Source organism: Polypterus senegalus, chromosome 10, assembly GCF_016835505.1.
Source record: "Polypterus senegalus isolate Bchr_013 chromosome 10, ASM1683550v1, whole genome shotgun sequence".
In the NCBI taxonomy this organism is placed as follows: Eukaryota; Metazoa; Chordata; class Cladistia; order Polypteriformes; family Polypteridae; genus Polypterus; species Polypterus senegalus.
Window position 1 is genome coordinate 181,334,721 of NC_053163.1, and position 22,235 is coordinate 181,356,955.

Genomic DNA, 22,235 nt, shown 5'->3' on the forward strand with positions numbered 1-22,235 from the left:
TCGATGCAAACCCCAAGGCATTTGTTTTAGCTTAACAACTCTATAGCACACGTCATCAGTCCTGATCCTTCTAGACCTCTCCTCTACCTTCGACACGGTCAGCCATGACATCCTTCTTACCACCCTCTCTGACCTTGGCATCACTGGGACTGGTCTCGGATGGTTTGAGTGCTACATCTCGGGCAGATCCTACAGTGTGTCCTGGCGAGTAGTCAAAGGTGCAGCAGACATGCACAGGGGTGTCTCTCAAGGATTGGTGCTGGGTCCTCTACTTTTCTCTCTGTACACCATCTTGCTGGGCTCCATCATCTAATCCCATGGGTTCTCATCAACTATGCTAATGATACACACCTGTACCTGTTGTTCCCTCTGAAGAACAATACAGTATCAGCTCTGTCTCTGCATGTCTTACTGATATCTCAACCTGGATGAAGGACTACCATCTACAGCTCAACCTATCAAAAACCAAGCTTCTTATGATCCCAGCCAGCCAGTCTGCTCCATTCCCAATTTCTGTGCAGCTTGGCTCACTGTTGCTAATACCTGCCAAGTCAGTACATAACCTTGGGGTGGTAATTGATGAGCAGCTATCTTTTTCTGACCACACTTCTACTGTTTCTCATTCATGCAGGTTCACACTGTATAACATTAACAAGATCAACCCTTATCTGACAGAGTCTGCCACAGAACTTCTGGTCCAGGATTTGGTCTTGTCGCATCTGGACTACTACAACTTGCTTCAGGCAGGAGTACCCGCATGTGCTATCAAGCCACTGCAGATTGTCCACAATGCAGCGGCACATCTTGTATTAACCAGCCAAGACGGGCACATGTCATTCCTCTCTGTCGGCCGCTACATTGGCTCCCTGTAGCAGCACACATCAAGTTCAAATCCTTGATGCTTGCCTACAGAGTACTCTGCAGGTCGGCACCTGTGTATATGGAGACACTGGTGAGGTGCTGTGCTCCTTCTCGCTCACTGAGGTCTTCCAAGGAACAGCGTCTGGTGATGCCGCCTTTGTGTGGTATCAAGTCTCAATCCAGACTCTTTTACTGTGTAGTTCCTAGTTGGTGCAACAACCTGTCCACCTCTATCCAAACTGCTGACTCCCACAATCTATTTAAGAAGCAATTGAAAACTCATCTGTTCTGTGAATATCTGTCAAACTGACTGAAAAAACTCGTTTCATATTGTTAGTTGATTTGTTATGTCAAGTTTATCTGTTTTATCGATTGTTAATCTATGATTGTAAATTGATTAGTTATTACAGCTTTTCATCTGTGGCAATCAACCTTTGTTACCTGTCCTACTATGCTTGCTGAATAAACAGGCCCTAGCTTAACACTGCTCGATTATGTTTACCTCTTTTGTAAGTCACTTTGGATAAATGCAGCTGCTCTGCAAATAAACGTAAATTTGAGTGTATCCTTTAAATGACTGACACCCAGTCTAGGATGACTTTAAGACTTTCGCCGGACGATGCTGTAATGGGCACTGGCTCCTTCTCAGGAGCTAAATCTGAGGATTTAGTGTAGCAGATCAACAGATAAACGGCTATTATGTACAGTCATATAAAAAAGGAAGCACACTCCACAATTTTTTTTTTAAAACATAGAAATATTAAGATGTGATATTTATTTAAACATTACCTTTAGATGATGGTAAAAGCAATGAAATGTAACTTTAAAACAAATGATTCAATGAAAAAATGATATATGCCATTTCCATTTGTGGAAAAAGTAAGACTAAGCTGGCTCTCAAACGAATACCCCTCAAGTAGGTGTTTCCTAGCTGTAGAATGTTTGAGGGGTGGCATGCATGCACTGGTCACTTCAAATTATCCCACCGCATTTCGATGGGATTTAGATCCAGGCTTGGTCTTGGCCATTCCAGAACCCTCCATTTCTTTCTTTTTAGCCATTCCATTTACTGGATTTACTGGCATGTTTACGGTCGTTGTCATGTTGCAAGGTCCATTTTCAATTGAGCTTCAATCTGCTGACAGATGGTCTCATACTGAAGCTTCCTCATTGAACATAGAATTATTTATAGTGGATTCTATGATGGGGAGTTGCCCAGGCCCTGATGCAACAAAGCAAACCCAAACCAAAACATTTCCTCCTCCATGCTTTACAGATGGTAATCAGGATCTTCTGGTCAAATTCCACCTTTGGTAATTTAACAAACATGCCTTCTGGTACTGTAACCAAATAACTCTTACCTTTGTCTTGCTTGTCCAGAACACACTGTTCCAGAAGTCCAGGTCTTTGCCTAGATGTTCATGGGTTTCATGCTGGTTTGTTCCGAGCACTCCTCTGATGTTGATCTAACACATGCAGGCTCTTTCTAATGATAGACTTGGGTACTTTGACGTTATCAGTGACAAGAGCTACCTGGAGGACCCATAATGAAATTGTAGGAGTGTTAGGGACTTCTTTCAGCATTTTTTGATCTGTTTTCAGGCTGAATTTGTTGGGACGGCATGGCCTGGACAACTTGACAGTTGTTTGAAATATTCTCTGCTTAGTGGATGATCTTCGGGACAGTGGAATGGTTGATTTCCAATTGCTTGGTGATCTTTTTAAATTTTTTCTCAGACTCCTAGGCATTTATAAATTTCTTTCTGAAGGTGTCAGAGAGCTCTCTTGATCTCAACATAACACACACTTCAACAACAAAGAGTACACCAAACTAAATGTTTGAGGTTTAAAAATGGCCCTCTCAACTGATGTGCTAATCACTTTTATCTGATCTGGTGCACCCGATTCTTTTTTTTAGGTATTTGAGGTAATGATAAACATCGAAGGGGTGGACTTACCTTTTTCCACGAGCAAATTTGGATTGTTGTTGACTTAAATTAAGCAATGGACTACAAAATATAAAATGTAGCATGAGGTTCTTTGTAACACCTATGTGCATAAAGTATTTAAAATAATACTCAAATCTTTCTGTCCATATATTAAAAAACACATTTAAAGGGGTGTACATAAATGCACATGTACATCAAGGGTCATCCAACAGATCTGACCAGTGGCAAAATTACAATAGACTAAATAGTTTTTTAAAAAAAAAGTAGTGTCAATGGTAAACAGAAAAGTGTATTCCAATAATTCTGTGCTCTAGACCTGAAGGCAAGGCTGACGCCCTCATTTTACTGGTCAAGAGTCCTGTCTTCAATTCCAAAGCAAAGAATTATGGGAATGTCAGTCAGTCATTTTCCAACCCACTACATCCTAACACAGGGTCACGGGGGTCTGCTGGAGCCAATCCTAGCCAGCACAGGGCACAAGGCTGAACAAACCCTGGGCAGGGTGCCAGCCCACCACAGGGCACACATACACACCAAGCACACACTAGAGACAATTTAGGATCACCAGTGTACCTATCCTGCATGTCTTTGGACTGTAGGAGAAAACCGGAGTACCCGGAGGAAACCCACACAACATGCAAACTCCACGCAGGGAGGACCCAGGAAATGAACCCAAGTCTCCTTACTGTGAGGCAGCAATACTACCACTGCGCTACCGTGCCACCGTATGGAAATGTGTTAACCATTTATGATGTACACTGCTCTTTGCAGAAGTAACTGTTAATAATATGTTTGCAAAAAATGCACTCGTTTTGCACATTTTGTGCATGCCACTGTATAACTAACACATAGGTTAAGTGACACGAATAACATGAGATTTTGTTTTTCTTTTTTCTCCATGCATACTTTTACATTGTTGGCCGTTATACAGCATGGGTCCCCATTAGGTTCCATTATAGCACAGACTTTTTTTCTCTTGTTCAGCACGTAAACACGAGGTTAAACATTTTCTCACTACAAACTACTTGGGGTAAGTAACAAATAAAAAAATACCATTTTGGGGTGGAGTATTCCTTTAAGCAACAGTGTTTACTCAAGGCTATTAATGGATAAAGATTTCAAGTAATCCCGACAATGTCACATAGATTAGCGAGAACTGAAGTCCAGTGTGGTTCAAGCAGATAAAGTAAGTAAAGCATGTCGCCAAGGGAGATGGGGGCTTTAGGAATCACAGACAAGAATGGTTTATTCCAGGGTGGACATTTAATATATTAAGTTGACAGAGACGCATGTGATAAAGAACTCTGCTCCAGTTTTGATCATGTCTCACACAAACTGAGGTAGAATAGATTCTAACAAGCATTACTTTACATAAACTGCCTTAGAATTTAATTTTTAAATCCCGTTATTAGTGCTGCTTTGAAAATTTCGGCTGATGAAAAAATTGTAATGTCTTGTGTGTGTCCTTTACAAGTACCAGTACTACATTCAACTATAATTTACAAAGGAGGAAGATTAAGAAAGCAAAGCTGTTCATACAGAAGTCTGTGAGTTGCACATAATGGAAGAAATGTTTTGGTGATTAATCATTCTTTTGACCAAAGAGTTCAATGAATACAAATATTTTATTGACATTCAAGTTTCTTTAGGTTTCAATACCAGGCAATTTCTACTTGTTAAATTTTGTATTCAATTCATCCTGGCATGGATACCATTCTATATTAACAAGTTCAATCATATAACGTCAAATTTTCTCTCATGAAAGTCCATAGTGACAGTGATAGTACCCAGTCACGCATTGATTAAACAAAAAATAATATTAAAAAAAAATAATAATAACAGTGCAGATTAGCTATCAAAACAAGTTAGCTACAAAAAATGTCTTAACAGGAAAAGTAATAGAGAATTGTCATTTCAACGATGAATGCAGTGGAGAATGTATCTTTAGAATGCTATCATTCAAAAACCTGCAATGATACGGACGCCATCATAAAAAGACCATAATATGAGGTGCTGCTGTCTTCAGAAGCCTGGCACTTTCAATGCATCTTATCCAACACAGAGTTGGTGATGCTAAATTGGCCCTAGCTCTTTGTGTGTGTGTGTGTATTCATCCTGCTATGGACTGGTGCCCTGTCCAAGGTTTGTTCCTGCCTTGCACACGATACCTGCAGCAAGAAACACATTTGGAAGATGGATGAACAGATTGGACAATCCACCACATTCAGAGGTCCAGCGCAAGTAAATGAGGGCCTTGAATGTTCACTAGCGCAATAATAATAAGTGCATAATAAAGCTTTCACTGATGCAAAAGTATTAAAAGTATGGAACCTATGAAACGCACAATGAAAAAAATTATGGGATAACCCCATCCTGTACATACAGGATATATTTTTACAAATGTACGAGATGTTTTCCTGTACATACAGAATATGTTCACGTATGTAACAGATGTTTTCACATACATGAGATATTTTTACGTACGTAAAAGGTATTACTTATGTACATGAAAGTATCCCGTATGTATGAGATATTTTCACGTATGATAAGGGTTATCCCATATTTTATTTCACTGTGAGGTTCACAGATTATAAAAGAATGCATTATAGGCATTTTATCTGAACTCGCTATTGAAAATCCTTGGATATAGTTATTGAATCTATGAAACTGGTACCTCTGTCGGCTGAAGAAGCTGTAGAACATTATGTTCATGCCTTGGCACAGAACATCCAGAAATGGTTCATACATGGTGTTGGTCAGGCTGATAAACTGTAAGACAACACATCTGTGGCACAGTTACGCATTTACATCCAATATTTTTCTGAAGCAGAATTGAAAAATAAAACAGTGGGCACATAGCATCTGCCCCTTTGAAGCCATCTGTGCCACTTGTTTATGAAAAAGAGCTGCCCTACTTCCAGGCACTGACTTTAGAACTGAAGTGGCAAACATTGAGTAAATTATTTATTTCGGTTATTAACTTTCTTCTGCACCCTATGTGCCTTGCTGCATGAATTCAGCACCTGATGCTTTCAAACTCTCTGCATGTGCCCGATTATACAGATACCTGAAGTTTACAGATTCTGCATAATTATAATATAACTGGGGGGAAAAAATGTGCTGGAGGATGGCATGGGACAACAGGAAACTTGACCTTCAGATCACTAACTGATGATTCTGAACAAACATCTTTATTCACCATGGCATTTGTCTTACTGGGCCACTCTGCTCCATCTGCTGAGAAAGACATCTAAACAAGAGTAAACCTCATTTAATTTGTAAAATTTAACATAACATCTTCCAACATAAAATTCTGGGCCAGTAAGAAGCCAGAATCAATCCAAGCAGAACAGGGTACAAAGCAGGAACCAGCCCTGGATGGTGTTGGTTTTCACGTAGGTCCATATATTAGACACCTATTAATATTTTCTGAATGTGGGAAAAAAAAGTGGAGGATAACCTACAAAGACACATGAAGACAAATGGATAATAGGCAGTGTGTTGTTGTGGATATGGCTCTGGACTTCAAACTCTGAACTTTTGAGTTCAAATTCCACTACTGACACTGTGTGACCATGAGCGAATTACTTCACCTGTCTGTGCTCCAATTGGAAAAACAAAAGTACTCCAATGTTGGAAGTCACCTTGGATAAAGACAATATATAGCAATAATAATGAATATATCTATAAAGCGACAACACCAGCCACTGTGCCTCCTTTAAAAAAAAATAACAAGCTCCCCATTTTTTAAGCAAAAATAAGTTTTCATTTTTTGTACCCTGGACGACAGTGAATTCGAACTTGCATCCTGATCCTTTTCAATCCATCAATTAATTTTTCAGGACAATTCCAAAATATTTTATTAAATAAGCCCTAGCTCTTAAAGCCGAAACGTAATATTTAGAAAGTATTATTAATTCCTAGAAGACAAAGTAGTTAGATGTGGCAGTTTACAAGACACCGAGTGCAGGATTGATTCACAGCATGCCGATAACACGTTTTGACCCTAGCTTTGCGGAAATGTCTAGATGAAAAACACATTAATACAGGAGGCATCAAGTTTTCAATTAACCCGATGCGAGTGGTTCTCATTTAATTTAAACTTCGCTCTAACTATTTAAATCTTGAAAGAAATACCTATAAAGATACACAATTAAAGTTGTACCCGTGTACTAAAGAGGACGATGACCTTTCAACTTGCTGGACCGACTGCCCACGTAAGCTGGGATTTGCTAGAAATCACTAAAGATGTCATGAATACGAAAACAGCACGCAGCCGACGTCCACGACTTTAAACCGAAAGAGACGACCAAGCAAACGTCGCCAAATGAGCCATTCCCTTTGTCAATTTTGGTTTGTTTCGCTTTAACCATCATGCTTATCGATCCTGCGGCTTTCGTACCAAGAACTGCGTACTTTTCTCAAATTTAGTGGCTACACATCTAACTATAACAAAAACACACGAAACTGGGTTAACAATAAAAGTTTTCGCATTAGCACACGCTAAAGAAAAATGTAACATAAGTTCCACACAGTTGAACATACATTCAAATCTAAAAGAAGACACCTACCTGTCCCGGCGAACTCTCAGTCCTGTCAATGAGTCGCCTGTAATAATAGCAATTAAAAAAGCCACACACACAATCTGACTCACTGAACTTCCTGATTCCCGCGCCTGCGCAGTCACAGTGTCGCTCAAACGTTCTTCCAATCAAAAAGAAGTAGCGGACCAAAAGCCACGCCTTCTTGGAGCCGCCCACAGTGGAGTCTTGCACACCGCAAACAGCTGCCTGATAAAAAGCGAGCGACTACAATGTAGGGTCATCGAAAAACCTTGAAATCGGATACTAATCCAGATGTTTACACAACAGAGACCGGATTTTAATATTCAGAGCGCTCAGTCCCAGAAGTATGCGGTTTTAGATGGCAACGTTGGATATAACGCGTGAGGGTAGCTCAGGTGAGACATTTAAACAGTGACATGGCATAACAAAACATACAAAAAATGTAATGCACACTTTGGACCATAAGAACTTCGCCTTAGTCTTCGAGGGCAAGGTACAAATATGATTACGGTAGAAATATGACGGGATGGAAATGAAAACATTCTCCTGACTCGTTTCAACAGAGGCGTGTTTACTTGCCCAACGAAACGTAAAAAATCCACACCTTGGTGTCTTTTTGTAACATAAATCTCTTAAAATGAGATTTCCCTTTTGTCTTTTAATAATGATGTCTGGAATCTAAAAACAAGTTTCATGAGAACTGGCCATTCAGCCCATCATAATGTGTCAATCTCTAGTCAAGTGAGTTCTGTAGAATTATCAGTGTTTCCATGATACTGTAACGACCTGGGGATTCGATGGAAGGAGAAATTGAATCGGTCACGAGCGTGGTGGCCCTTAAAGGACTGCTCATATCTTTGGCAGTAATATGTGCTCTCAGCAGTTTGATCCCTTTGTCTACTCATACATGCCGCAACCCATCTGCCACACTAACTCCCTACAACCCCCACCCCCCTGCGCTACACGCCGGGCTCTGTGAAGCATCCCAAGGTCGGGGTCCACATACGAGACTCGCTGGCGGCCACGCATCAAGGCCAATGGGCTTTATCAGCCGGAAGACGTGATGGAAGTGCTCTTTAAATGCTGTGTCTGCAAGCCGCGGCTCCCTGCCCACCTAGGACAATTCTTGGTCGCCTGAGGAAGGTGTCCCATTTGGGGTGGGGGCTACACTTCCATCTTGGCAGAACCGTCCTCCTTGAGGGTAACTAAACTCCATTCGCCAGGACATTCGAGAGGTGCGAGGCGATCTGATCTGGTTTGTCCTGTCTGAAGTCAGCCAATGTGACCGTGATAAAGGGGTCCACCAAGATTTAGTGCTAAACCAGAAATCCATCTCTGGGTCGTTAGTTCTCTCTTCATTCTTATAAAGATCATTTTATATACTGTGTATTAAAAACAGCAGCAGTCTCAGCACTCATCCCTGACGTATATGCCACGCCCAACATCGACATAACCCTTTGCCTTCCGTGCTTTATTAACAATTTTGTGCCGATCTACAAACTGTGCCTTCAAGTCCCATTTGATTTAATTTGATGACAAGCCTCTCGGGTGATATCTTATCGCACTTTCAGGTAAATACTATTTGTAAATACTGTACTATCTGTTTCTTCCTCTCAGAACGCCAGCATAAACATAACCTCTCTGTCTATAATCCCATGTTGACTCCTCATGAACACATCTGTAGTTGACATGCGTTGCCCTGCCTTTTCCTTAGTAATCGCTTCTATCAATTTACTTGTGTTATGTATAAAGTAACAGCTGCGATCTTCTGTCCTAATACCCTTTCTCCTTTCAAACACTTGAATTATGTCCCCTCTTAATCTCTGTAAGCTTAAAATGAAACTGAAAATGTTCATCTCCTTGAATATTATCACACAGCTCATATTCAGTTCAGTTCCTGAATTGGCCAAGTTGCTCTGCTCTGGATTTTCTGTAGCACTGCGATATATTTTTTTTTTATAGTATGGAGACCAGTTATGCATGTAGCATACTATGATGTTTCATCTGGTGCTAACTAATGGATTCCTTCAACTCCTGTAAATGAATAATAACAATAATAATAACAATAATCTTTACATTTACATATGACTTTTCTCACTCATCAAAGCACTTCAGTGAGTGGGGATCCACTTCATCCAGCACTTAGTTTCCTGCTTAGTTCTGCTGTTTCTGTTTTTTATCTCCTTCTCTGTTTCAGTTTCATACTTGTTCCTCCGTATTGTCCACTGCTTCCATTGGGTTCACTAGTTTTACTTTTGATTCTGGTTACTCTCCTCATTTCAGTTTTCTCAACCTGACTCCTGATCCTGAGGAAACAATCACAAAGAGGTGTCTAAATATTGACTCCCACTTAAACTGGAGGTAAAGGAGTAGAAAAGTCTTGGAGTGTCTTCCCTTCAAACACTATGATATCCCTAACTCTTAGGATTTGAATTTAGAGGAGATGTGTGGCCATGATTGGCGATTCTAAATTGGCCCTAGTGTGTGCTTGGTGTGTGGGTGTGTTTGTGTGTGTCCTGCGGTGGGTTGGCACCCTACCCAGGATTGGTTCCTGCCTTGTGCCCTGTGTTGGCTGGGATTGGCTCCAGCAGACCCCCGTGACCCTGTATTCGGATTCAGCGGGTTAGAAAATGGATGGATGGATGGATGTGTGGCCATGAATGATGCTAAGAGAACAGAAACCTAACACAAGGTTAATATGATAACACATTGCATAAACCTCCAAAACACCTTGAAGCCATAAAAAAGGATTTATCATTAGGAGGTGGCAGTCACAAATAATTTGTGCATGTGACTCCATTCTGAAAAGTCAGTGTACAGCTTTATTGGAAGGTTTACAACGCTAATGGTTCTTATGGTAATAATATTAGCCTAATTAGCACCCTAGGTTTGACAATTCAAAATTAAAAGTGATGTGCTTAAGGGAAAGACGCCAAGTCACAATCTAGAAGAGGAAACAGAAGGCTGTGGTGGGGCTGAATCAAGAGATGAGAAATGTGATACCAATCAGTGAAGAAGAACTTTCAGCAACTCGCAGCAGAAGAAAAGTCAAGTGGTTAACAGCATTAACTATAACACAGCCAATGATCAGAGTAAAAGGAAACAGAAGAAAAGAATGATCTCCAATATAGCAGGTAACAACATCAGCAGTGTAGTCCTGATGTGCCCAGGCTGCTACTGGCATGCTTTTAAGAGACAGAATAAAGTGGATCTCAATCAGAGGTACACACAATTTCAGCACCTCAAATAATGCATGCCGTAACCCCTCTAGTGAGAAGAATTGGAGTCCCCCCTAAAACAAGTGAAAATGCCAGAAGCCACACTACATGTACTTCAGAACAGGTCATCCACCTGAACCTAAACGCGTTCAGACCCAGCCAGTACTTGGATGGAAGACCATCTAGGAAAGCTTAGCTTGCCGCTGGAAGAGATGTTGGTGAGACCAGCAGGAGGTGCTTAACTGGTGGTCTGTAGGTGGATCCCAATTCCTCAGTGAAGTGACGGGGACACAGTGCTGTAAACATGGTGCCATCCATTGGATGAGATGTAAAACCGAGGTCCTGACTCTCTGTGGTCATTAAAGATCCCTGGGCATATTTCAACAAGAGTAGGGTTTATCCTGATGTCCTGGCTAAACTGCCCACCATGGCCTTGTCATTCTGGCACTCTGATCATCCCCTATCTCTAATTGGCTATCTTTCTCTCACCCCTTCACCGCCTAACAGCTAAAGTGTGGTGAGTGTACTGGAGCAATAATAGCTGCTATTCCATCATTCAGGTGGGTGCTGCACATTGGTGGTGGTTGAAGTGGTTCCCCTCTGTCTACACAAAGCACTTTGAGTAGCAAGAAAATCACTATATAAATGTAATTAATTATTACTATCATTAATTAAAGTAATGGAAGATGTTAGGTAGAATCTTCATAAACATAAAAGAAGGAATAGGAATACCAGTCTCTAAAAATAACTGCAGAGTGACCATGATAGATCTATCTATCTATCTATCTATCTATCTATCTATCTATCTATCTATCTATCTATCTATCTATCTATCTATCTATCTATCTATCTATCTATCTATCTATCTATCTATCTATCTATCTATCTATCTATCTATCTATCTATCTATCTATCTATTGTGGCAGATGACCAGGGTCCTTTCCCCACCAGGAGCAGGGAAGGACAAGAAGAGAGGCAATATCTCCCCTGGGCGCGAGAGGGCAGCCCCCCTGATTTCCATCAAGGACCATGGATACGGAGCTGGGAAGCTCAACCCTGTGGAGGTGCGTGGCCAATCCAGGGGGTGCCTGAATGGTTCCTGAGCCCTGGAGGACAGCACTTCTGCCACACCAGGAAGTGCTGCCACTCCAGGAACTGTGTACGCCTGGAGTGCTTCCGGGTGCAAGGGCAGCACTTCTGCCATACCAGGAAGTCCTGCCAGAAGACTATCTCAGAGCACCTGGAGCACATCTGGGGCATTATAAAAGGGGCCCACCTCACTCCAATCAAGGAGCCGGAGTCAGGAGGAGGAAGACAGAGCTTGCGAGAGAGGAGTGGAGGTAGCCAAAGAGAGGAAGAGTACTGAGTAGTCGTGAGCGAGCTGGTGGAACCAGTTTGTATACTTTGAAAATAAACACATGTGTTGTGGAAATTGGTGCCGTGTCTGCCTGTGGCCGGGCTATCTGTTACACTATCTATAAACTATGCTGGACCACTGAGGTCTTTCAAAGACAACCAAGGTCTTTTAAAAGATTGATAATGTAACAGAAATTTAACTTTGACAAAGGACAGGAAAAAAATATGAAAAACAGAACATTCTCACACCTGCTTAATCCATTTTAGGACCATAGGGCGCTGAAGCCAACTTTGGCAACACCACGGGCAAAACAGGAAATAGCTCTGTGGACAACTCCATTACCAGGCTCATTTACATGTATGCACACACAAGGCTAATTTGGAATTACCAAACAACCTAACATTTGTGTCTTTGGGGGATGGCACAGGAAAGTCCACACAGACCCTGGGAGGACATACAAAGTTTACAATGACACCAACTGCTTGAGAGATTTGAACCCGGGAGAATGCATCCATTAGGAAGTAGCGCTGATCACTGTACCAGCAATAGGAATAATAATAATGATGATAATACTCCTTGTGACCCTGTACTGGAGTAAGTGGGTTTGAAAATAATAATAGTACAAAAGTGGAATATTCCAGGGTGACTTCTTGTCTACTCTGCTGTTCTCCTTGGTACTGACACCACTAACAAATATGCTGAATAGGCAGGGTCTAGGATATGCAGTTGACAAGTAATAATGCTTAAGCCGTCCACTTTTATTGGTGATCTCATGCTGTATTTGTGAAAATTGTTAATCTTGAGTTAACTGCACATAAATGACCAAATGTATGCTACATTTTACCAGAAACACTCTAATATATTATCCTGCAAAAAGAGATGCTTTGCAAATATTTTCGGCTCAAAATAAAGAAAAGATGATTCGTTTTAGTACAAATACTGTACATGGCATGAATATAATACACATATAACCCTAATATTACATATCCCTGTTTATTTAGTTATTTAATGTTGCAAACTAAATATCGCAAATAAGAACAAAGAAAGAAGGCTTCTTGCTCTCGATGCCAAACCCGACTCTTTATTTAAAACGGGTTATTTTATGGGGTAGCGTGTTGCAGGCAAGCGCCCTCTACAGATTTATCTGAATTTAAAATTCATCCACCCGCTTTTTCTTTTACGATGATGCGGGACGTATGATTAGTAAAACACTAATAATTCATTTTATACACATAATGCCTGTAACCAAGCTCGAAGTGCTTGCCAGAATTCTGGTGGCTTCGAAAAAGAGGCAAGGACTAACTTTGAAAGGATCGCCGTTTATTCAATGGGCACAGTCCCGCACATTCACACGATTGCCCATTTTGCCTAGTACGCATATCTTTAGGGAGTGGGAGGAAACAAAGGTACTGGGAAAATAAAATTTGTCAAGTTTGAAACTGGCCTTTCTTGGGTTGAGGACTGGTGGTATAAGGTTGCCTGACAATTTAGGTGTTTTACTATCTGAGATCACATAGAATCAAAGAGTCAAACTTAAGTTAAAAGCAAGGGATTATATCCCTGACCATCCCACTTCCTCCACCCCCATTCCTCGAACCGCACTTCGCCGTACCGGCCTTGTTAGGGAAGCAGAGCGTCGTGTTGTGGAGCATTATGCCACGGACATGGTCCTCTCGTAAATAAGGTTTTTTTTCTCTATATATGGCATCATACCTCCCAAATATCCCAAAATCCACTATGACGACCGATCTGCCAAATTTCCACATTCTTTCGCCTTGTATGGGTAAACTCCTCAGGAGGACGGGCACAGTTTGGACAAACTCTCACAGCTTATTGGTCGAGCGCTCGAAGTGGGCGGGGCTTTTCAAAGTTGAGCTAGCGAAAGTAGTTTTGCGCTGCGTGAAGCTGCACGGTTGACATCGGACAGCTGGCGACGGACGAGTGTGCTGACGTGCCTGCCTCCTCCCAGACGCTCAGGTGAGGCCGACTTTTCTTTCTTTCGGTATCGTAAGCGAAAGTTTGGTAGACTGTTTGTTAGAGCGCCGCGATTTAAGTTTGTCGATTTGCTACTGAAATAAAGCATCATTACGTCGTGTCTCGAATCGCGTAGCGAGACTTGTGTCGCTGGCACCTATTCCTGTGATACAGAACCTTTGGGAAAGTAATCACAACTCTCCTAACTACACGGTAAAACATCAAATACAAGTAATACATTTGATTTAATTTACTGGTACATTCTGTATTATGTACAGTGCCTTTTATGGAGAACATCACCTCCAGACATCTTATAAAGTAATTCACATTACCCACCGCTATACAATGTGGAACTGGCAGGCCCAGTCCGATCTACACTGATTATACAATCGGTGACAACAATGTAAGACGACTTAATAATAATTTCAGTATATACCAGCTCTTCTGTAATGCAGCTTTTGGGAAAACAGCAATGCAATGTGATCCATGAATCCATTTTCCAGTCTTCTTAATCCAGTTTGGGGTCACAGTGGCTGAAGCTAATACCAGCAGCATCTAGTACGTGCCCTGTAAGGTAAGAAAGATAAATCCTGGTCCTGATTATAAATGTTGGGAGAATGAAGATTAATCCTGACCCAAGTGGGCTAGGACACTAAGAATAAGTATCAACCCAGTGCATGGGAAATCAATCCATTGGAAAATGGGGTCAAGTGGCACAACAAAACATGTGCTGCAATACTCAGAAACAGCAAATAACAGAAACAGCAGATTCATGTAACACAAGATTAATACTACAGAATACATTTGAGTGTCATTAGCTTCTCATTTGAGTACACTGGGCTTCTCCATTGTGTTGGGGGGACAAAAAAGGCAGACACTGTGAATAATTAAAACCAAGATATAAATATAGGGCTAGGGTTAAAACTCTCCATGATGATCAATGTTGCTTTTTGGAAACCCCTGTTCCATCATTAGGGATACACATTCAAATAACTTGAAAACAATAAATACCTTACAGCACACTGAAATAAACCTTAATGCTTATTTAATAATAAATTATTAAAATAATAAATATTATTGGGTGGTGCAGTGGTAGCGCTGCTGCCTCGCAGTAAGGAGACCTGGGTTCGCTTCCTGGGTCCTCCCTGCGTGGAGTTTGCATGTTCTCCCCGTGTCTACGTGGGTTTCCTCCTGGTGCTCTGGTTTCCTCCCACAGTCCAAAGACATGCAGGTTAGGTGCATTGGCGATCCTAAATTGTCTGTAGTGTGTGTGCCCTGCGGTGGGCTGGCAACCTGCTCAGGGATTTGTTCCAGCCTTGCGCCCTGTGTTGGCTGGGATTGGCTCCAGCAGACCCCCATGACCTTGTAGATAGGATATAGCGGATTGGAGAATGACTGATTAAATATTATTATTTAGATACATAACACCATTAAAACACAATAAAAATCCACCATTGGAAATATAGTATCTCAAGCAACCTAAGGTTTATGTACATTAGGCATACATTTTGAGCTGCGTCACTGGGGTGAACTCGTAACTTGCAGAACTGGCATGTTATGCTTGAATTTAGGCCCACCTAGTCCATAGGCACTGGGAATGAATTCTAAGATAGGGGACTGGCGTACAGGTGAATGCTAACCTGGTGGTCCACAAAACATGAGGCAATGGAGCTAAAATCATCTCTTGGTGAATTTAGCATTGAGAGGCCTGCGACTGCTCAGTTGGTATCAATGAAGACCATATTCAGAGGGACTGACATATTGGTGATGAACTCTGAGCTGTTAAACTGGAGTTCTAGATATGAATCCTGACTTGGTGAACTGGAGGACGGGTGAATGCTTACCAGCAGGACAAATCTTCACCAGGGCTCAGTTGATAGGAATTGTGACAGTAGGTGTTAATTCTGACCACATGAACTAGGGGCCCCTAGAGAAAAATCTTCATAGTATGAAAGGAGTTATAGTGCTGGGAATTAAATGTGAAGTGTTGGAATGAAATCTTCACAGATGACTTCAAGCTGGAGGGCTTTGTCAGATGTTTCCAGGCCTGAGGGACTGAAACTGTGAATTTGGGTATGAAGTTTGACCGTTTATGAGGTGGGATTGGGTTAGGCATTGGGACACAACACAAACAAGCTGAGACACTGGAGACTAAGTTTGGTTTTGAAGGATCAGTTAGAATATGAATGCAACTCAATAGGTGAATCGTGGCCTCCCTGTATATAGAGACTGGAGCATTGGGTTTGAATCTCGTCTTTTTGATCCTGGGCATGTGTATTGAGGCACGTGGAATAGATGCTCACCAGGTGGGCCACAAGAGCACTCCAGTCCTGAACTGGTGGTCTGGGGATGTGGCATGAGGTGAGTTTTATGTCCTAGTGTAAGGCTGATGTGAGCTATTGGGAGTGACTGCTCTCTCAGAGTGACTGAGGAGGGAATTTATTTCAGTTAGTTTAGCTTCAGTACCTGAAGAGCAGGTAAGCATAATGTTGTGATTTACAAAATGAGGAACACCCTCCTTTAACAAGTGAAATCACAGGGCTGGTTTGCTAAGGAATTCAGAAACATTTTTGGCTTGGATTCAGAGAAATAGGAGGGGATAGACTGCATTGTGCAAAATGCTATTTTGGGACATTTGCTTGATAAGGCATTTAAAATGCATAAGATCTGAACAAATGGTTGAAGCAAATAGTCAGTTACAAAGTTAACTTGTCTCAGACCATATGGAGGGTCTGGCAATAGGAACTCTGAATGAAGGGTCGGTGTGCGTGATTGATCCAAATGTCTGACAAAGAGGAAGAAAAAACACAGTGCGCTCTTTGTAAATGGACACAAGACGTTTAGAGCCTCCTGCCTTTGATAAACATGTTAGTTGCGATAAAAAATTGACATCTTCTCTATAACCTGCCCCCACTCCTCTCCTGATATATGACAATGAGATGCTTCCCCAAAAACCTTACCTCAATGCTATGCTGTGACCTGTCACATAAATATATTATAATGCGGCAGCTGCAAGAGTAAACATTTTAAACAAAATGTGTCAGAGAATTCTCACTGTCTGCCAGAAATGAGTATGACGTCTACTTTTTGGGCTGCAGTCACTGTGACTTGTTGTAATTCTGCTTCAAGTTGCAAATACTGAGGACAGCTTGCTGTGGATACTACGCCATGTACAACTCCAGCTTGCCTTTTGAAGCCGACATATCTGACATGAAAGCCACTGAGCTCATATCAGAGAAAATCTGCCAGACAGTTGCTTCCAGAATTTTTCCAGGGAGCTGAAGAGCAGCACTTCCTTTTTAGGAAGACATGCCCGCTGTGTTTATAAGCTGATTGGGACCTCGGCAGGCAGGTCGACAACGAAGACCCAAATTGGCTTGATAACTTTTCTGTTGAGCATTTGTTAGGATTATTCAGCATACAAGGTATGGAGGCATCTCAAGTTGATTTGACAAGTGCTTAGAATCTCTTACATGAAACTAGCTTGGTCTTCTTTTTGGCATTTTTCTAGCAGCTGTTTTATTTACTTTGAAATAAATCAGTAACTGTAGTAGTAGCTCATAAAGCAGCTTTTGTATCCAGGTTATATAATGCCTTACATATCTACAGTATATATATCTTTCACAGGATATTTCACATGCCTTTGTAGTAAACAATACCTGTGTTATCAATATACAAATGTCACATAGCAGCACTTTCCTCAACTGTCATTATGTCTTTATTTCCATCTATCATAGCACTTAGTATTTATTTATATAACGTCTTTCCCACTTTACCTGGCCTATCTACCCATCATTGTACATTTTGTGTCTGCTTCGTGTAGTATTTATCAATCTGGTGACTCTGTGGCTAAGTATCTGCATTGTTATCTGGAAGGTTGCTGGTTCAAATCCTGTTACTGCCACAAGGGATCCTACACTGTTGGGCCCTTGACCTGAAAATTGCTCCAGTGGTGCTGTACTATGGCTGACTCTGCACTCTGATCCCTAGAGGTCATGCGAAAAGACAGTTTCCCATCAGGGATTAATAAAAGTATGTGGCAAAAATATACAGTGACTTTCATATCTATCTGTTATATAGTGCTTTACTTATCTATCTATCTATCTATCTATCTATCTATCTATCTATCTATCTATCTATCTATCTATCTATCTATCATACAGTGTGCACACATTTATCTTCCATAATTTCTTTCATATCTAGCTTCTTCTTCTTCATCTCTTCCCACTTCTTTGTGGGGTCAATGTTGTTTAAAGTTTCAGTGTGACTTTTATGCCCAGATTCCTTTGCTGACTCCAACTACCACTGCATTTATCCAGGCTTGGGACTGACTCCAACGTGGAGGCTGCATTTCTATCATATCTATGTGTGTCTCATATTTTTCATATCTGTTTTATACAATGCCACAAAACCGCAGGGGAACTGGAGCATAGCCTAACAAGCACCGTGTGCAAGGCAGGAGCAGTCTTTGGAGAGTGCCAGCCCAGTGCTGGGTTAAAACACACACACACACACATAATGGTTCGATTTTAACATAGCTAGTTCACCTAACCTGCAAATCTTTTTACTGTATGTTGCCTTTTATATCTAGGTAGTGTAGCTCCTTTCTTGTCTTCTAGTGTACTTTCCATGTTACCGAGTGTCTCTCCTGTATATCTAATACAGTGCCTTTTATATCCATCACTATGCCATACCCAGTGTATAGTGTTTTTCACATTCATCTCTCTGCCTGATTCTTGTTCACTATTTTTCCATTGTCTATACGTAGATCTTTTGGTGAGGAATGCTGAAGGTTTATATTTACTTCTAGTGTTCCTATAACTTTATTAGAAAGAGTTCAAACTACATGTGAGTAAATATTCTGTTTGCTGGGCTGCTATGATGCTGCAGTCAGGTGACATTACAGTACAGTGAATCACATTCTCACACCCGCTTACCTTGAGTGAGGTGTATTCGGCTGTGCCCAAGTTGCCTATATGTGAATCTGTGTCCAAGTACACTCTGATCATTATTTCCCTTTTCACAATCTCGTATCAAGAGTTAGAGTTCTCCAGGTCTCCCGCTCAAGAAGGTTTTCTTTTACTGAGTTAGACATGGTGAAATATGTTGTCTTAGTTATGAGTTTAAATTTTTAACAGACTTGAAGAGAATCGATGTCTAATTAAAACCAATAATATGAAAAATCAAATGTGCATAGTGTCTTTTGAAGTGCATTAATTTTGTCCATCACCAGTAGGGCTGAGCGATAAGAACTTAAATTGATATTGTGATTATTTTGAACTAAAATGTGATAGTTAATATATCTTGATATATTCTCAAAACATCTTAAAGACTGAAGATCAGCACCATATCTTATATATAGACGTCTACGTGTAGAAGTGTGTGTGTGTCTGTCTGTCCGGCCCTTATCCCAACTCCACCTCGGAGGAAACAGAAACTCGCTTAGCCGCTAATAACACAAGCAAGGCCAGCACGTCAGCAATACGAAACCTCAGAAGAAAGACAAAGTCGCTTAGCCGCTAACATCTACAAAACAGTATCCCTTTTACTTTTTCTCCCGCCGCTAATACACAAGCACGTCAGCAAAATGAAACCTCCTAGGAGAGAGATGCCCAGAGTAGTTCCTTTCAATTACCTGACATCTCTACATTTCAATTTTTTTTCTGACAATTTCAATAGTTTCTAGGTCTCTTACACAGCTAGTATAAAATAAACATGGTATATATTTTTCACAATAATAATATGAAATATAAGCAAAGGAAACGTTTTATTTTCCCCAAAATTTAACAAATTTCATGAATAGCCGTGCCTCAAAGAAACATCACAAATAGCATGATGTTTTCCAGCCATTTTTATTTTCTGTCTCCTCAAGTCATTTTTGAGTTTCCGTTATACGTATTGCATTTAAAACCTGGCCTACCTTGCTAGCGTCAGCGTCTGCCAGTCAGTAAACTTTGCTATCGCTATCTCTTTGTTTGAAAGTTTTATATAAGGAAAGACAAAGGTCTTAATTCATTATCTCTCTCTAATTGAAGATCGCAATAAAATGTTTCTGTATACACTGTATGTGTATTTTGTATGATTTACAACATTGGTAATGATTCCAAATTATGTATTTGCATATGCGTGCCTTTTCTGACTCTGCTTAGAGAATGATAGAGTAAAGCACAGAGGATTGACTGTATTACTGATTCTTTATTGCCTTTCATTTAAATTTAATACAATCCTGTTCTTCAGCTTGATGACATGTGGTCTAAAATAAATAATACAAAGAACAGTTAAACTACACCATATGATTAGTAAAATACAGTATATCTTTAGAGTGCTATTGACAGCTCCAGTTAAAACAGTTTTCAACCAGTTCTTGAAACAGAATAACAAAACTTACCTAACAAATAACAGAACCGATAGTAATTTGCAGTTATTTGCAAAGGCAAGTGAAGAAACACCATATCCCAAACTTTGTCACATATTGTTTTTAAAGATATAAATGAGCGCTTGCCGGAATGATAACATGAGGCTGATTGAAAAGTGATGAGACTGACCCCGTTCCTCTGTCAGGGAGGTAGACATGTGAATGCTGTGCAGGTGTTTGTGAACCTGCAACTGGACGGCCGTATTCCTCAGCACTCTGACACAGTGAGTGGAAACGCCTCGTACATGTCATCATGGTGGGTGATGAAGATGTTCCTGTAAGAGTACAGCAGAGGTGTGGGATTGAATTTAGTATTAAGCTTGAAAGGAATATTAATGAATGCGGTGGGCTGGTGCCCTGCCCGGGGTCTGTTTCCTGCCTTGCGCCCTGTTTTGTTTGGGATTGGCTCCAGCAGACCCCCGTGACCCTGTATTCGGATTCAGTGGGTTAGAAAATGGATGGATGGATGGATTAAGCTTGAAAGGAATATTAATGACTGCGGTGGGCTGGCGCCCTGCCTGGGGTCTGTTTCCTGCCTTGCGCCCTGTTTTGTTTGGGATTGACTCCAGCAGACCCCCATGTCCCTGTAGTTAGGATATTGTGGATTGGATAATGGATGGATGGATGGAATATTAATGAAACTCTTGAAATGTTATGCCAAGCATGCGGTGTTTGAAATGATCAGCGATGCTGCTGTAAGTCAGTGGCTGAAGCACTTTTAAGGTCGGCAACATGTGGGTGAATGATGAAGCGCATTTGTGGAGGCCCTCAACCATGGTTACAGATGTCAACATTGCCAAGGCTAATAAACTGTTGAAAGAAGACAGAAGGCTCACTTTACACAAAGCTAATGTGAAGGAAGCTAGTTTGGAAAAGAAAAATGTGTGCAGTCATCTGTCTAATTGCATTTCAGTCAGCCCTAGTTGGTAACTAAAGATAAACATGATAAACATCATATGGGCATTAGCTAATCTTTTAAAACAGTTTTGCTCTTTTACCTCTACAAACACTCACATTTGACCACTGATGCACACAACCTGGGAAATGTTATAAGTTAAATATTGCAATGTTTCAAGAGTGGAGAGCACATAAAATGGATGGATGAGGGTTGACATCTCACTTCTGGTGTGATGTGAATTAATAGTAAAGCCGATGTCACATTATGTGGCTTTTTGTCATGAGGTATGTCAGATTTGCCAGTCTCGGTGGCTGGTCTCGATGCTGCACCATGTCAAATTACATGATTAAAAATCACATCATCCAACTGAACGCTGATCTCCCAGCACTCAGAGCTAATTACGTGCTGCCTGACAGAGTGGTTTAACAGCTGTAGAGAGTTCAGCAGCAGTCTCTGCCCTTTAATTCTTTTTTCCATTCTGTTATGGTATGTAAAATACGAGGCATCAGACAGACAAGCTTCTGTTCTCTTAGTGAGGTTTGCGTTTTTTTTGTATTCCTTGTCACTACATTCTACGTATTATACATCTGGATAAGCGTTCATTTGGTTGTCAGCTCTCCTGCATTGACAGCCTGCAGCCTGCCCCCTGACCTAAGAGAAAATCAAACCTACTTCAATTTATCCCATCTAGTTGCAAACTAGTTGGTCTCAGTCGTTGGGTATGTGATGTTAGGCAACTGAGTCCATGGGAGTGTGCTGCCAACTGCCTCCGACCAGTGCAGACTGAGATGAAGTCTACAAAGTGGAAAAGTGGTCCAATGTGACATAGGCTTTGGTGTTGGTATCTGACCACTAACAAAGTATGGGTATTTTCCGGACAGAAGTTGAGTAGTTTTGCAATATCCCGCTGCTTGTCCGCTCATATGTTGTGAACTTTGCTTAGCAGGGACCTCTTTTGCCAGGGAGGCAGCAGAGCACATTGCAGGCGTCACTGAGGC

The 22,235-nt window shown here is 41.1% G+C and overlaps 2 protein-coding genes across 2 annotated transcripts in view; one reads left to right on the forward strand and one right to left on the reverse strand.

The window, feature by feature from the left end:
• The window catches only part of LOC120538397 (phosphatidate phosphatase LPIN2-like), an 88,555-nt gene extending 81,078 nt beyond the window's left edge, over positions 1-7,477 (reverse strand). Inside the window, exon 1 of the mRNA XM_039767913.1 lies at positions 7,382-7,477. The gene's annotated coding sequence lies outside the window, so the exon portion shown is untranslated. The remainder of the gene's footprint in view (positions 1-7,381) is intronic.
• A 6,333-nt stretch (positions 7,478-13,810) lies between these two features.
• LOC120538399 (myosin regulatory light polypeptide 9) overlaps positions 13,811-22,235 on the forward strand; it is a 30,100-nt gene continuing 21,675 nt past the window's right edge. The window contains exon 1 of the mRNA XM_039767915.1: positions 13,811-13,927. The gene's annotated coding sequence lies outside the window, so the exon portion shown is untranslated. The remainder of the gene's footprint in view (positions 13,928-22,235) is intronic.